Source organism: Heliconius melpomene, chromosome 4, assembly GCF_056956725.1.
Source record: "Heliconius melpomene rosina isolate 202511_hmr_F chromosome 4, ASM5695672v1, whole genome shotgun sequence".
NCBI lineage: Eukaryota > Metazoa > Arthropoda > Insecta > Lepidoptera > Nymphalidae > Heliconius > Heliconius melpomene.
Genome location: NC_140392.1, coordinates 1524634 through 1539858, shown reverse-complemented (window position 1 = coordinate 1539858; position 15225 = coordinate 1524634).

Below are 15225 nucleotides of genomic sequence, written 5' to 3'. Positions count from 1 at the left end.
TCTGTGGATAGATAGTTTCGTTTTTATTTTTATACTGTGATGTGATGATAGGTTTCTTTGTGGAAATTTATGTAGATATCTTAGTAGAAAGGCGTAGGTAGAAGTTTTTCATAATGCGTTAACTAAATTGGTTTAAATATCTATTTGAAAATATAATCACTAAAAGTTAGAGCCTAGCTTGTAGTACATACCGTTAAATCAAATCAGTATCTCACATATGTCAGGGAAGGCAGAGGGAACCTAGTGTTAAGACACTACGTTCCCTATTTTTTGCGTCATATTTTACGAGGCATTGCGTGTTGAGTGGCAGAACTCAACGCCGGACTTTTGCCTAGCTGACAGAGCAAAGAAAATATTAGTAAGTAAATAATTAATTCCCTCGAGTGAAGATAGTACTGACAAATATTGTCGCAATACAATCACACCTTTGTGCCCCTGCGCCATAACGGCCTCATGTACCATCAATTAGTGTAATGTAATAAAGTGTATTTTTTTACTTTATTTCTTTTTCTTCACCTTTTATCCCATACGTAGCAAGGTAGGCAGAACTTCGCCTAGTGTTAAGACATCATTTTCCGCCGAACTCTATCGCGTGGAGTCTATCAACAAAGTTCTGAAGTATTAGTAATTATCCTGAATTCCTAAATGCAGGAAAATTATACTAATACAAATAAAATTATATTTTTATATAATATCATATTTGTACAACACATAATGTATAAAATATACAAGGAATTTCTAGTATAAATACATAATTATTTGTTTTAAAAAATAAATAAAATTAAAAAATTTAACGCTACTCTCTAAGCTATTAGCTAAATAAGCTATTATAATAAAAACGGCAATCAAAAGTAAAAAAATGAATACATAAATAAAAGTATTATCACATAAAATACTATCTAATATTTGTAATCCTCTATGATAGCTTAAAATATTATACAGATTAAGGATATTAAACGAAAACGGGATAATCCCACCCCTATCCGCACACTCCTACACATGGCTACGTCCCTGGTGTTTTCTACAGAAAACAATGGATGTGGCGTTGCTAGGGCAACGGCTTTTGGGTAAGATCAACTCAGATCGTAGCGAGCGGGATTCCATGTTTGGAATGTGTGAATGTGTAATGTGTGAATTAATAAAATATTACAATAATATCTTTTTAAAAACACATTTTCTAGATGTTGTTGTTGATTGAGATGGGGAAAGGAGTGTTTTACCTCTAGGTTCCCTCTGCCTTGTGCGGAATACAGCGTGGGCCTTGATATAGCTGTTGTTTCTATGGTGTATTGTATTTTTCAAATTAAACAGTTTGTTTTTCAAAATAATCAGATATCATTTTTCCTCATTTTTGATTAACAAAAATATTGGCCATAATCAAAATTAGGGTCATTACAAGCAATTAGGGTCATTACATCGTCATGTAACATAGAAATGTCAGTAGAGTCAGTCTTATAGGAAGGAAGCTACCACCGGCTGGGAGGGCAGTTCTGCTGAAAAGAGCCGGCAAGAAACTTAACAGTTGTGTTTTTTTAAATATCATTTTCAATAGATGTACTTAGATGTAATTTCATTGCCATCGTAACTAAAGTCGTAGCCAAATTTCAGTCCAATCCAAAGAACAGGGAAATGGATCAAATCAAAATGATGATATCACACGTTGACATCGGGTGAAGTAAAACTTCTGTAAACAAATTGATATAAGATCCACGGAGGACCGTTCAGGCGGGATTGGTTACGGAGTATGTCGGTAAAACAATAATAATAAAAAAGTCAATATATTCTCTCAAAACCACAATATATGTAGATATGTTAAAAATAAGTCAGGTATAATTAAGCTGTTAAAAACATTTTTATAAAGTAGGACAAAAATTTAAAAGTAAATTTATTTCTCAATTCGTGAGAGTAAAATAAAAAATATATTTTATAAATGTATGTATAGATAAGAAAAATGAAAATCTTATAAAATCACCAAGAAAAGTTACTTACATTAAAAAAAATCGATTCCACTCATAAATCTATCGAAATAATGAATCAATCATTCCATTTCTCAACAAACAAACAACTTCATATCAACCCGCCCGTACGTAGCATTTGATGTCACTCGTCTGTCACATTATGAAAATGGATGTCGTCATATGACGTCCCCGACACACGCTAGTACCAGGGCCGCATGAGTTGTGAACAGGTGTGTTACACATGTCGCATATCGCATATGGGCGTGGGCGTGTACGGTGTAGTGATGTGATACGCTATCTTTGTTTACTCTTAACACATGTTGCATGTTCTGTTCGTGTTGTGAAACTTGAAAATTATTAGTGAAGTTCACGTTATGTCCCGCTGTTCCCCCCTTGTTTTTTTGAGCTTCACGTTATGTCCCGCATTTACGGTTAGGTTTTGTTGGATCAAGATATTAATTATATTAGTATTTTTTGTAATAAAACTTAATTAATTAAATGTTCCTTCATCTTTGGTTCTTTTATGTGGTATGTATTTTGAATATTTTTTTCTGTTATAGCTATTTTATTTATAACATAATAAACGAAAATATATAGATAACATAACATTAAAAGCTCTCTCTAAAGGTACTATAATAACTTATTCACACGTAAGAAATGTTTATTATTTTTAATTAATTCTACTAATAAAAACTGAACGGACAAAATTCAGAAATAAAATTTTACTATTTATTATTATTATTATAAAATATCATTAAAAAAATCAATAAAAATATCCCTAAATATTACAAGCAAACATAAACCACATGATCAATCTCCATATAAATAAAACTCGATCAACCAGATCGAACCACACCCCAACCACACGTGCACACTACCACGTGTGAACGTGTCACGTCACAGTCATGTGAGTTTCACAGTCACGTATGTACCAGGGAAGCATTTGTGGTGAGGAGGTTGGTAGATACGCACACGTACGTGTGTATGGGGTGTGGTAGGGGTTAGGGAGCGATCGATGGGGTTGTATAATGGGTGTATGTTTGTATGTAAATGTTCTTGGTATTAGTTTTGTCATGGGTTTTATGAAAGGTAGAGAACGTTGGTATAAAAATGGTGTATTTTTTGTGTTATTTTTACCGAAAAAAAAAGTTTCTATGCATAGGTAATATCATTTTTAGTTATAAAAATATGAGAGCATCAACTTTTGGATAAATAATAAAAAATTATACGTTCTGCAATCGTATAAAGTTTTTAATTTTCAATTGGACTGTAAAAGAAACATAGCTAGCTAAGTTAAGCTTAGCTATATAATAAGATTTTTTATTAAATGTTTCCATTTCAGGAATTTCCTCGCTCTGGTTACAAGAGAAAGAGTGGCTTTGAGTCCGAACTCAAATGTTAAGACGTTGATAAAATGTTAAGACATTGCGTCTTGAGTGTCTGCCTTCACAGGTATAAGCAGGAAGCCTACACCGTTAAAAAAAGCAACTCTCTGTCAGTCTTTATCTTAAACTGGTCACGTATAAGTTAAAAACATATTTTTACGTGCTATTTCTTATTATTTCAGTTTTTATAGAGATACTAATATAATACAAAATGTTACTGTCGAGAATAAAATTAAAACAATTGTATACATAACACGACGAATAATTTAAAAATTAAAGGCCCATTTTCATACTGAAAAATTCAGTCGATTATAAATGAGTTTAATTAAGAAATAAAACAAAATCTTTATTTAAGTTTTGACCAATAAAATCATAAATTCATTGGTAAAATATGGTATCAATGGTATAAATATGGTATGGTATCTAACTCTGGTGACGAGGCAAAGCGCGGCTTGAGTTCCGCCTCTCAACACCCTCCATAATTCGGCGGAAAGTGGGGCATTGAACTATCCTAATGTGAATGGATTGTCTTAACACTAGGTTCCCAGGTTCCCTTCGCGGTATGTCTACCCTGATATGTGCGGGATACAGCGTGAAGCTAAAGAAAAGCTAGTATAAAAATAAGGTAAAGTCAAATCGTATCTGATTTTACAAGTTACAACTAAGTCCATCCCGCCTTATGATGCCCTGTTACCGGGTGAAATTTTTCTTGAAAATATGTAAACGGATAAATTCTGTTAACCTAGTAGTTAGTATTTACAATGTAAGAAGAACGAGCGCTGATTACGTATGATTTACAATAGTGAAAGAAAGAATGCTTTGACGATAAATATTTATCATTTCATATTGAGGCCGTAGCAATTCGTAGTGTAGTGGCACAGCGTATAAATGGGACGGTTGTCGTGGGTTCGATTTTTACTCGGTGGAATTAGTTATTTTCATTTACTCGCTTTAGTAATAATATAAAGCGCTGTGTTGAGTTTGTCAAAAATCAGTGCTACTTACTTACTTAGGTACATTAAATAAATTTTACAATAATAGTTTTTTTAGTTTCTGGTACCAGTAGGCAGATGGTACCTGGGAACCTAGTGTTAAGACATTCCGTTTTCATTAAGTCAGTTCCGTTATGGATTTTCCACTGAATTTTGGTGGCATTGCGTGTTTGTTTGTTTCTAAACGCCGTGCTATGTCTCAACACTATAGCAAAGAAATTATATTATAAATGTTTAATTGCTCAAATGGGTACCCAAACCCATAAATTGCCTCGTTTACACGAATGTGGCGCTGCGCAGCGCTACGAATGGCCTTGTGTACCTAATGTTGTATTAATTACTTATTTTGATAATAATTGTAATTATTATCTCGCTAAATTTTAATATTAAGTAAGACAATTTAATAAAATAAACGATATATTCCAAACAAAATATTAATTAAATAAAATAACCATATCTTTCACAAACACCCAACCAAACTCATATAATAACTAACACATGTTACAGTAACAGCTCAATATTTTTTATGAATGAACCAAATCTAGTTCGGGATCATTGACGAAAATAAACAAGCCACGCCCCTTTCACGTTACACCACTGTAACGCTGAAATAGTTCTCCTCTATCATTATGCTAGCCTAGTACTAGCGACGCTGAAACTACGGTTAGCGTCGCCTGAAATTTCAGTGGTATTGGAAAACGGTTTTCACTGGTGACGTCACAATGTTGTAATAGTTAGAGCGCCATCTAGTTGAGTATGTTTGAACTATTGGGTAAGGTATAAACTTTATAAGATGTTTTCCATAAGTTAATATTAGTTTTACTCTGTTATCCCGCGTACAGCAGGGAGGCGGTTCTCAACGCCGGATTTATGCCATGAGCGAAGAAATAAAAATATTAATACATTATAATTCATTCTGTTATTTTAATTCTGTTATTATATACGTGATTTTGTTTTTCTAATTTTAATATGGCTTATATTAAAAAGGGTGTATATTAAAAAAATGAGTAAAAAAAAAATCTGCATATTTACTTTTAGCAATAGTAGTAGCTAGTAATATAAAATGTGATTATGAACACATAGTGGAGATAGAATATAACGTATGGAGAGTAAAGTGATATGTCACAATGTTATGAAGTATCAAACGCCATAAAGAAATTAACTCTTCGAAACGCCATATTCCAAGAATTCAATTCAATTCAAATTAACTCACGCTATATCCTGCGTATAATGTTAAGGTTCAACGCCTTACTTTGCACGGTTACCAGAGCGAAGAAATGGAATTTTTAATAAATAATAATTTATTTCCTCCTTATGGGAAGATTTTTTAAATAATATTTTTTAAAAGACTTTTTTTACTTTAAACAATAGTTACAGCCCACTAATTGTCCATTGAACTCTTTCAGTGACGTAAATCTAATTATACGTTAAAATAAGAGCATTTCTCTTTCAGACACCACGTGGGCGCGCGTCCACTTCAATTTACACCGGACAAACTGTTTAAAAGTATATGTGACTATAACTAAATTATACGATACTATTCTTAGGATTTATTTCCTTAATACATTCTTTAGATTAAAATAGATATATTTCTTCACTCTTATATACACGCTTAATACAAAACACAATTTAACAAGTGAAAATATACCTTCTTAAAGTTTTACAGTATATATTGCTAAGAATTATCGTTTGGCGAGAGAGAATGCTTATTTTTATTTTAAAAAGTTACAAAAATTGGTATTATGAAAATTTCCACTTCTAAATCCGGATAACATGCAATACAAATGAAAAATACAAATGATTAAACATAAAAACTCCATCTATACCATGATGTCCTGGTACAATTGTTGCTGGGAAAAAATCATTCGGATCCGTTGTGGTTTGCGGTTTAGCCACCCCTCACCCTCTCAACCCGGCTTAGGGCAAACAATGAAAAACAACGCACTTCTCGTTGTATTCATACTTTAATTGTATAAAATGTAAAAATGTCAGGGGGTAAGTTATAAGAAAATACTTAATAACCATAATTTATTGTTCCTCTTTTACATATACACACTTTTAACACTGTTTCTATATAACGCTTTACACTTATACACGTTTTAAAACGCATAGTTCCAACAATGACACTGATTTTAAATACTTGAACACTGTCACAATTTTACACACAGGCAGAATAACGACGTACTGACTCAATCCATCAAAAACGTCACTTTTTATAGCCGTTCCCTTCCTCTTTTATAAATAATTATGTGGGTATTATTATTTTATATTCTGTAAAATACCCTCACACTGACAATTGTCTTACAAAAATAACTTAAGTAGGTGATTTATTGAAAAATCTCATATTTTTATTAATTAAATATTGTTTATTTTATTTGGTTAAGTTTAATTTTTTTAAGTACTTTCATTTGTATGTTCTTTAAAAACATTTAAGTAGCCACGTAGTACCACCACTTAAAATTTTTTTCAGGAACAGTCTAATAAAAAATAAAAACATTCCCAAAACAAACCGTCTATCAAGTAGGTATAATTAATTAATATTTATTATATACAGCTTTATCTTTCCAATATGTACAAAAAGAAAAACAAAACCGAATTCACTTAAAAAATAGCCGTTTCCATTTTTCTAAAATAAACTGAAAAATATCGGTCACCTTAGCGCAGCGGCACAATGGTGTGACTGTAACGCGACGTTGAGAGTCGCCACGCAATGCCAAAAATCAGCAGAAAGTGGGGTCTTAACATTGGGTTCCCTCTGCCTACGCTGCAGTGTGGAGCCGATAAACTAAAAAATATTATAAAACATAAATCTAACAAAACAAATAAATATTTAGAAGTATTTTAGTACAAATAAAAAATAATATCCTAGAACCAGACGCTACGTAGAAAGAAGGCCACACCTGAATGGCAGATCGAATTGAAACAAATCGTCCGTCTAACAGAGCATTTGTCACAATTACCACGTTTGTCGACTGAAACATAATTGCTAACTGAAGGATATTAGACGGCCTAAAGCAAATAACGCTTAGATTATCTATACTAATATAATAAAGCGGAAGAGTTTGTTTGTTTGTTTGTTTGTTTGTTTGAATGCTAAGATCTCTGGATCTACTGGTCCGATTTACTAAGTTTTTGTTTTGTATGAAAGCTGCATTCTTCAGAAGTGCTATAGGCTATATAACATTACATTACACATATATACTAATAAATTAAAATACTTTCTAAATTGACATGCAATTTATTCTGCCATGTTAATAACAACCGTCGTTGCTAAGCACCGGTTTGCAAAGTTTCTTTGTTGTTTTAAGAAAACGTCACCCAAAATGAACTTATTTATATAGTGATATTCATCCTAATAAAAATAAATATATTATATAATATTTAATAAATATTGTTATAGTTCAAGCAGGCGTAGCCGCGTCCGGGCCCACTAGTTCTAAATATAGACTAAAAGAATAATATTATAACATGTCGGAGGCCAGGCGTGGCGCAAAGACATAAACATGTGACTGTAGGGGCGTCAGCGGGTAGCGTTGTAAGAGGCATTGCTTTGGATCTTCTCACTTCTTATTTAAGTGATAGGATTCAAAAAGTAAATGTCAACGGGAAACTATCACACGGGTCACCTGTAGCATTGGGGGTGCCACAAGGCTCTATTCTGGGTCCGTTTTTGTTCCTTTTGTACATTAATGACTTACCTCACCTTATGAGAGATATGTGTGAAATAGTGTTGTTTGCAGGTGATACATCTTTAGTTTTTAAGGTTAATAGACGGCAATTGGAAATTGACGATGTAAACAATGCTCTTTCTAGGATATTACACTGGTTTAGTGCCAATAACTTGCTTTTAAATAGTAGTAAAACTAAATGTATCAGGTTCTTTACAATGAATGTGCAACAAGGAGAAACCAGGGTTTTGATGAACAATGAGGAACTTAAAGTAGTTAATGAAACTGTTTTCTTAGGTATAACATTAGATTCTAAGTTACAATGGGGTCCGCATATAGAAACTTTATCTGGTAGACTTAGTTCGGCAGCGTATGCTGTCCGCAAGATTCGTCAACTGACCGATGTTGACACCGCGCCTTTAGTATACTTCAGCTATTTTCATAGCATTATGTCTTACGGCCTTTTACTTTGGGGCAGTGCCGCTGACATAGATACCATTTTTGTGCTCCAAAAACGGGCTGTCCGAGCAGTCTATAAAATGGGTCCACGGGAGTCACTAAGGAATAAATTCAAAGACTTTAACATCCTCACACTACACTCCCAATATATTTACGACAACTTAGTATATTTGCATAAAAATATTAATAAATTTAATAAAAACAGTGACCCCCATCAACATAATTTAAGAAATAAAAATAAGCTTGCTGTGCCCTTCTCTAGGCTCCATAAAGTGTCTCACTCATTCGTAGGTCAAAGTATACACTTTTATAACAAACTTCCAAACGACGTGGTTAATTTATCACGGAACAAATTTAAAAAAGTGGTAAAGCACATGCTCTGCCAAAAAGCATATTACTCTGTTAAAGATTATGTTCGCGGTAAAGATGTTTGGAAATGAGTTGCTCTATTTCTAAGTTAAAATTGTTAATTGTAATTTGTAACAAATGTTGGCAGTTAAAAAGAGTGGCCATGAGTTTCTTTGCCTGTATCTTCTCATGAGCTCAACCATTTGAACGGGCTTTTTTCAAGTCAAAATTGCAAATATTTTTTTTGGTTATATTGTTTTGTATTTTTTTTTCTACTTTATGACATGTCCAAGTAAATGTTAAGCATTTTTATGGAATACAGATATTTTGACTTTGACTTTTGACGTGACAGGTTGTGAATACGATGAAATTTCATATTTAATATTTTAATTTTTTCCCTCTGACGTAGAGGCAAAGAGCGGCGTTGCGTTTTGTCCTTCAACTCGTAATGTCTCCAGAATTCGACGAAAAATGGGGAACAGAGTATCTTAGCACTAAGTAGTGCTAAAACACTCCGAGGCAGAGGGAACATGCTATGAGGAACGGGAATCGTGATGCTCTTAAATTATGATTGAATTCTCTAAAATGGAAAGTGAAGTGACGTATCACTTCATTCTCTCTTCTCTAGTTACTGCGAAAAATCCTTTTTTTCTATCTTTAATGTAAAAAGTAATCATATTTATGATCTACATAATACATAATTTAATTTTGAATTTACATAATAGGTTTTGCTATTTCGGCTAACAGCGTTGAAATGTATTTATTTACCTAATTACTAGTTATAATTAAGTAATTTATGTTAGTAAAATAAAAAAACGTTTTTATATTTTAAAAAATATTTCTTCATTTTTTATTTTTTTCAAACGAGGAAATAAAATATTTATTTACATTTTGTTTCTCTACCACCAAGGCCCTGTGTTGAGTACCTCTCAACACGCAGTGCCTCCAGAATTCGGCGTAAAGTGGGGAATGGAGTTTCTGAACATAAGGTTCCCTCTGCTTATCCTGCTATGTAGCGTGAAGCTGATTTTTTTCATACCTTATGGCCAAAATGTGGAGAAAGGTGTGCCCTTTCATATACGAGAGGTACAGAGGTTAAACTAAAAAATAATATTAAATCATTGACGCCATTAATAAAGTTATAATAAATTCTACAATCTAGAGTAGAATCAATTAGTTTACGAGGGAAAAAAGGTAGAGCCATATGAATTTAGATATAACAAGGACGCAATACCGCACTCGAGTGCCACTCGAGATACCAACGGCGTCATCACTTTGATTTCATTATCAATAAACGCATACGTAGGTGTTTTACACCAGTCCATATTTTGGCTGTAATCTATTGATTTATATAGAAAATGAACTATCTTTTTTTCTATATTTAGGTAAGTTAAAACGATTCGCGTATTAAAAGTAAATTTATAAGAAATCTTATTATTCTTAGGTAGGTTTTGTTATTATTAATACCTTCACGCTATACCCTACATACATATAGCAGGGTAGGCAGAGGCGACCTAGTGTTAATACACTCCGTTATCTGCACACTGCCCAATTTTCGAGACATTGTATGTTCAGTGGCGAAAAAAGAGGCATATAGTTTTGCCGTGAAACTTTTTCTAGTTGTCAGAGTTGGAAAATTAAAATAATTCGTTTCTAGTTGTTTGGTTATGGAACCTAGTGTGGGAATGATGGCATCTATTTTTAGTTACAATAAAGAAATAATTATAATTGTTAAAGTAATATTTTACTTAAATACATACATCACCAACAAATACAAATAATAAAAAATGGCCGAAGTCCTTTCGAAAGCATTTAATTATATAAAAGAAAGCTTTCTATTAAAAATTGAACGATGCATCAAACTAAATTATTAATCAAAGTTAATTTAATTGTTCTCATTTTCCTCTAATCCACTCAGTGTTTTAATTAAATGAAATGTAAAACAGACAAAATTGATTGAAACAAATTACATGAGGTCCGCGCTCCTAATTAAAGTGCCTTGATTGAAATATTAAGGGATTTAGTATGGGTTCGTTGAAAATAATAATTTATGTCAATAGAATAATAATAATATGATTTGTTTTTATGGATACAGCGTAAAGCGTGCAGAGCAAAGACAAGAAAATGTTAAATATTTCATTCCCCTTAGTCAGAATCAAACCACCGTCACTTCTCAGAGTTGCACGATTGCACTACGACAGCCACAATCTAAATATGAGAAACAAAGTATACAGGTGAATCCTAGTGCTTAGCACTATGCCTCTGCTTGGATGCAATTTAGAGAATGGAGTGAATGTGCACTACATTTTTCTCGGCTTGTTCAACGTAAATAAATAAGTAAAGTAATATTTATATATAATATTACAAACATTAATATAATATCTACACAAGACCTTCTGAAGATGCAAGGCTAGAGTACCTAAGTAGCAATACCACAATATATTAATTACTGAGATAATCAGGCTTAATGGAAATGTATGTGTAAAGCCGCAAGGAATAGGTTGTATTACTTAGTGACTTGTTTAGTTTCAGTTGCTATAAAATGAAAATCCCCTGAAATATATATACAATTCTGAGTTTTTTACGAGGTTTTTCGGGTAAAAACAGAGGATATCTGGAAACCTAGTTCATGTCTTAAGACACTCCGTTCCCATTAGGACACTTTCATTCTCCACTTTACACTGAATTTTTAAGGTGTTTTGAGCTTTGAGTGGTGGAACCCAACGCCGCGCCTTGCTCTACTTTACTCTACCTTGCTCCACCTTGCTCATTGCATATGCTTAATAAAAATTGAATTCAAGCTCTACTTATCTTCACCTTTAACTATTTTTGTTTTTTTTGTTCAAATAGCTTTGCTATATTTCTATGTTATAGAGCCTCTTGTTTTCCACGTGATATGACTTTTATTAAATACTAGCGGCCCGCTCGCGGTTTCACCCGCGTGAACTATGTTATTATTAATTTCTGTTTCCATGACTACATCCCATTGACGTCTATGCAAAATTTGAGACTCCTAGCATTTGTAGTAACGAAGTTTCATACAAACTTTCGACCCCAAAAACAACCCCTTAGAAGTCGAATATTGCAAATTCCCGTCTTAGCGAGCACCTACGTCCTATAAATAACTCCTATGCAAAATTTGAAATTCCTAGCACTTGTAGTTTCTGAGATTTCGTGGTGAGTGAGTGACCTTTTGATTTTATATATATAGACTAGTGGGCCCGGACGCGGCTACGCCCGCGAAAATATAAGCCTAAATAATCAAAATAAGTTAAATAATAATAATAAGTGGAGATATATTATAAGAAAAAATATCTGAGTAACCGAAATGAACAAACAAAAGAAGTAAAAGTAACTAAAGGAAATTCTTAATATTAGAAAAAGTACCTAAAGTTTGCCGTGCGCGCGTACTAATCATTTTTCTATATTAAATAATTATTAATTTTTGCGTACAATATTAAATAAAATCCCAAATTATTAAAATTATGACATTTTAAGTGTATAACATCGGTAAAGACAACCGAACTGAGATAAATTAATTATAAGCAGCAAATAATATAAATTACATAAAAAATAATAGTAATTCGAAAATATATAAAAATTTACAAAACCAACAAAGTCTATCTGCCCGTTCGCGTCGGTCATACAATACCACTCGTAGGCTCAGTCATTTGGAATTAGTGACATCTTAATTATTTATTAGAATGTTATACAGTAAACTATAATTTCCGTCAAGATGAAATGCTAAAAGTGACTATTATATTTATTTTCATAAGGATGAATATCAAATTATAGAAATCATCTAATTTTTGTTAATGTATACAAATCTATATCGGCGCGCGCCATGTATGCATTAAGCAAACTCACTTTGGGTGACGTTTTCTTAAAACAGCAAACTTTGCAAGCCGTTGCTTAGCAACGCGTAGCGACGATTGTTATTAACATGGCGGAATAAATTGCTTGTCAAATTAATAATTTCTATATATTGGTATATATCGAAAATATTACAAATATGAGAAAAAAAAAGTATCCTATGTTCATCCCGGGACCCTCAAGTATCTCTATATGAGTATTTTATCACAATTAAATTAGCGGTTTGGCCCTGATTGCGTAAAAGACAGACAGACAGACAGACAGACAGACAGAGTTACTTTCGAATTTATAATATAGGTAAGGATATAAGAGCTTCGTTCTCTCTAACTACCCCGCTACGGATATAGCATAAAATTCAAATCATCAAATCAAATTCAAGAATATTTTTTAAGAAATCCCAAAAAAATATATTATTTTAGTTTTGACATCTTTGCCCATATTTTTTTAGCTTCTCGTTATATCCCGCGCATAGCAGTGTCTGCCTAGTGTAAAGACACTCTGTTCTCTTTAAAATACTAGCGTTCCCCACTTGCCGCCGAATTCTAGAAGCATTGCGTATTAAGTAACGGAAGTCAATTAACACAAGAATTATAAAATTTTACATAAAAACTATAGGTGAAAGTTAAACAAAAGAGATTAAGGGGTAGCGGTATGGGATCACAACGTGCTACGTGAAGTTTTAGCGGGCTTATCTACACTAATATAATAAAGCGGAAGAGTTTGTTTGTTTGTTTGTTTGTTTGTTTGTTTGAACGCTAAGACCTCTGGATCTACTGGTCCGATTTTCATTGTTTTTGTTTTGTATGAAAGCTGCATTCTTCAGAAGTGCTATAGGCTATATAACATTACATTACACATATATACTAATATATTTTAAAGTACTTTCTAATTTGACATGCAATTTATTCTGCCATGTTAATAACAACCGTCGCGTCGCTACGCAACCGTTACCGCGACATTTTGATATTCATCCTTATGAAAATAAATATAATAATCACTATTAACATTTTATCTAGATTGAAATTATAGTTTACTGTATAACATTCTAATAAATAATTAAGGAGATGTCACTGATTCGAAATGACCTAGCCTACGGGCGGCTCAGTATATCCGACGCGAACGGGCAGATGACGTTGACGGTTTTATAAATTTTCATACATTTTCGAACTATTGTAAATGTTTATGTAATTATTTGCTGTTTATAATTAATTTAAGCTACACTTTGGTTCTCTTCTTATTTTATTTGATATTGCCCGCTAAAATTATCCTGCTTAATAGAGAGAAATGTTTAGTTAATTCGTTGAGTCGATATCTATGTACGCACGCACGGAAAACTTTAGGTACTTTTTTCTAATATTAAGAATATCTATCCTTTAGTTACTTTTAATCCTTTTGTTGGTTAATTTCAATAACTCAGATATTTTTTTCTAATAATGTGTATCTACTTATTATTCTTTTTGATTATTAAACTTATATTTTCTTACTAATTCTATTGAAAATTGAAAATAATTTAATGAATATATTTAATAAATATTCTTATAGTTGAAGCAGGCGTAGCCGCGTCCGGGTCCACTAGTCCAATATATTTGTAGTGATTAACGCATAATAATTAATTATCCACATGTACATCAAACTTGTATGTTTAATTTTAAAAAAATCTATGTATGTTACTTACACTTATTTAGAAAACTTTTCAAATATTATTCGTTATAAAAAAGAATAAATACCACGATTTGACACTTATCTGATGATACCAAATTCAATTCCTTAAGATATATGTATGTATAAATTTCGTACTTAATTTTAAAACATAAGTTATATTATATTAATTGAATTTTAATTTACAAATATATGCTTGAAGCTTTCAATTTCTATAACAAATTTTGTGTAAATAACTTACCGGCCCTCCATACTCGTAGCCTAGCTCCAGCGCGACGAGCTCAGCTACTTCTTCACCTCCTTCTACTTCTACTGTCCATTCATCGATAAAGAACTTCGAGTTTTCTCTACCATTATGTAAACTATAATATGCTTTACTAAGATAAACGTTCAACAACAGTAAAATAGAAATATTAATTAATAATTTGTATTGAAACATATTGAAGTTATTATTTTATTTAAATATTTTCCTTTCTTTGTAATAATTTTAGTATGTTGTTAATGAAATAAAAATATATTGTTTTTTTCATGTAAAAAGTTAAACTTGGCCCGTAATGTCTTTTCAATGGACACGATGCGACGCGGTCAAGCGAAGCGTATGAATGAACGTTTACGTTAACAATGAAGATTGAACTTAGGTATTAAGGCATAATTTTAATATTTATTTTTATTTATTAAAATATTTCTATTTAAATATATATATTTTATGTATTTTAATATCTTCGCAACAGTTGGGATATTTATTTTAAATCTTGATAAATAATTTTGAAATACAAGTAAATAAATATGAAAACTGGCGTGGCGCAGGGGCAGAAGGGTGTGACTGTAACGCAATGGTTGTGGGTTCGATCCCCACTCGAAGAAACGAAATATTTACTTAAAT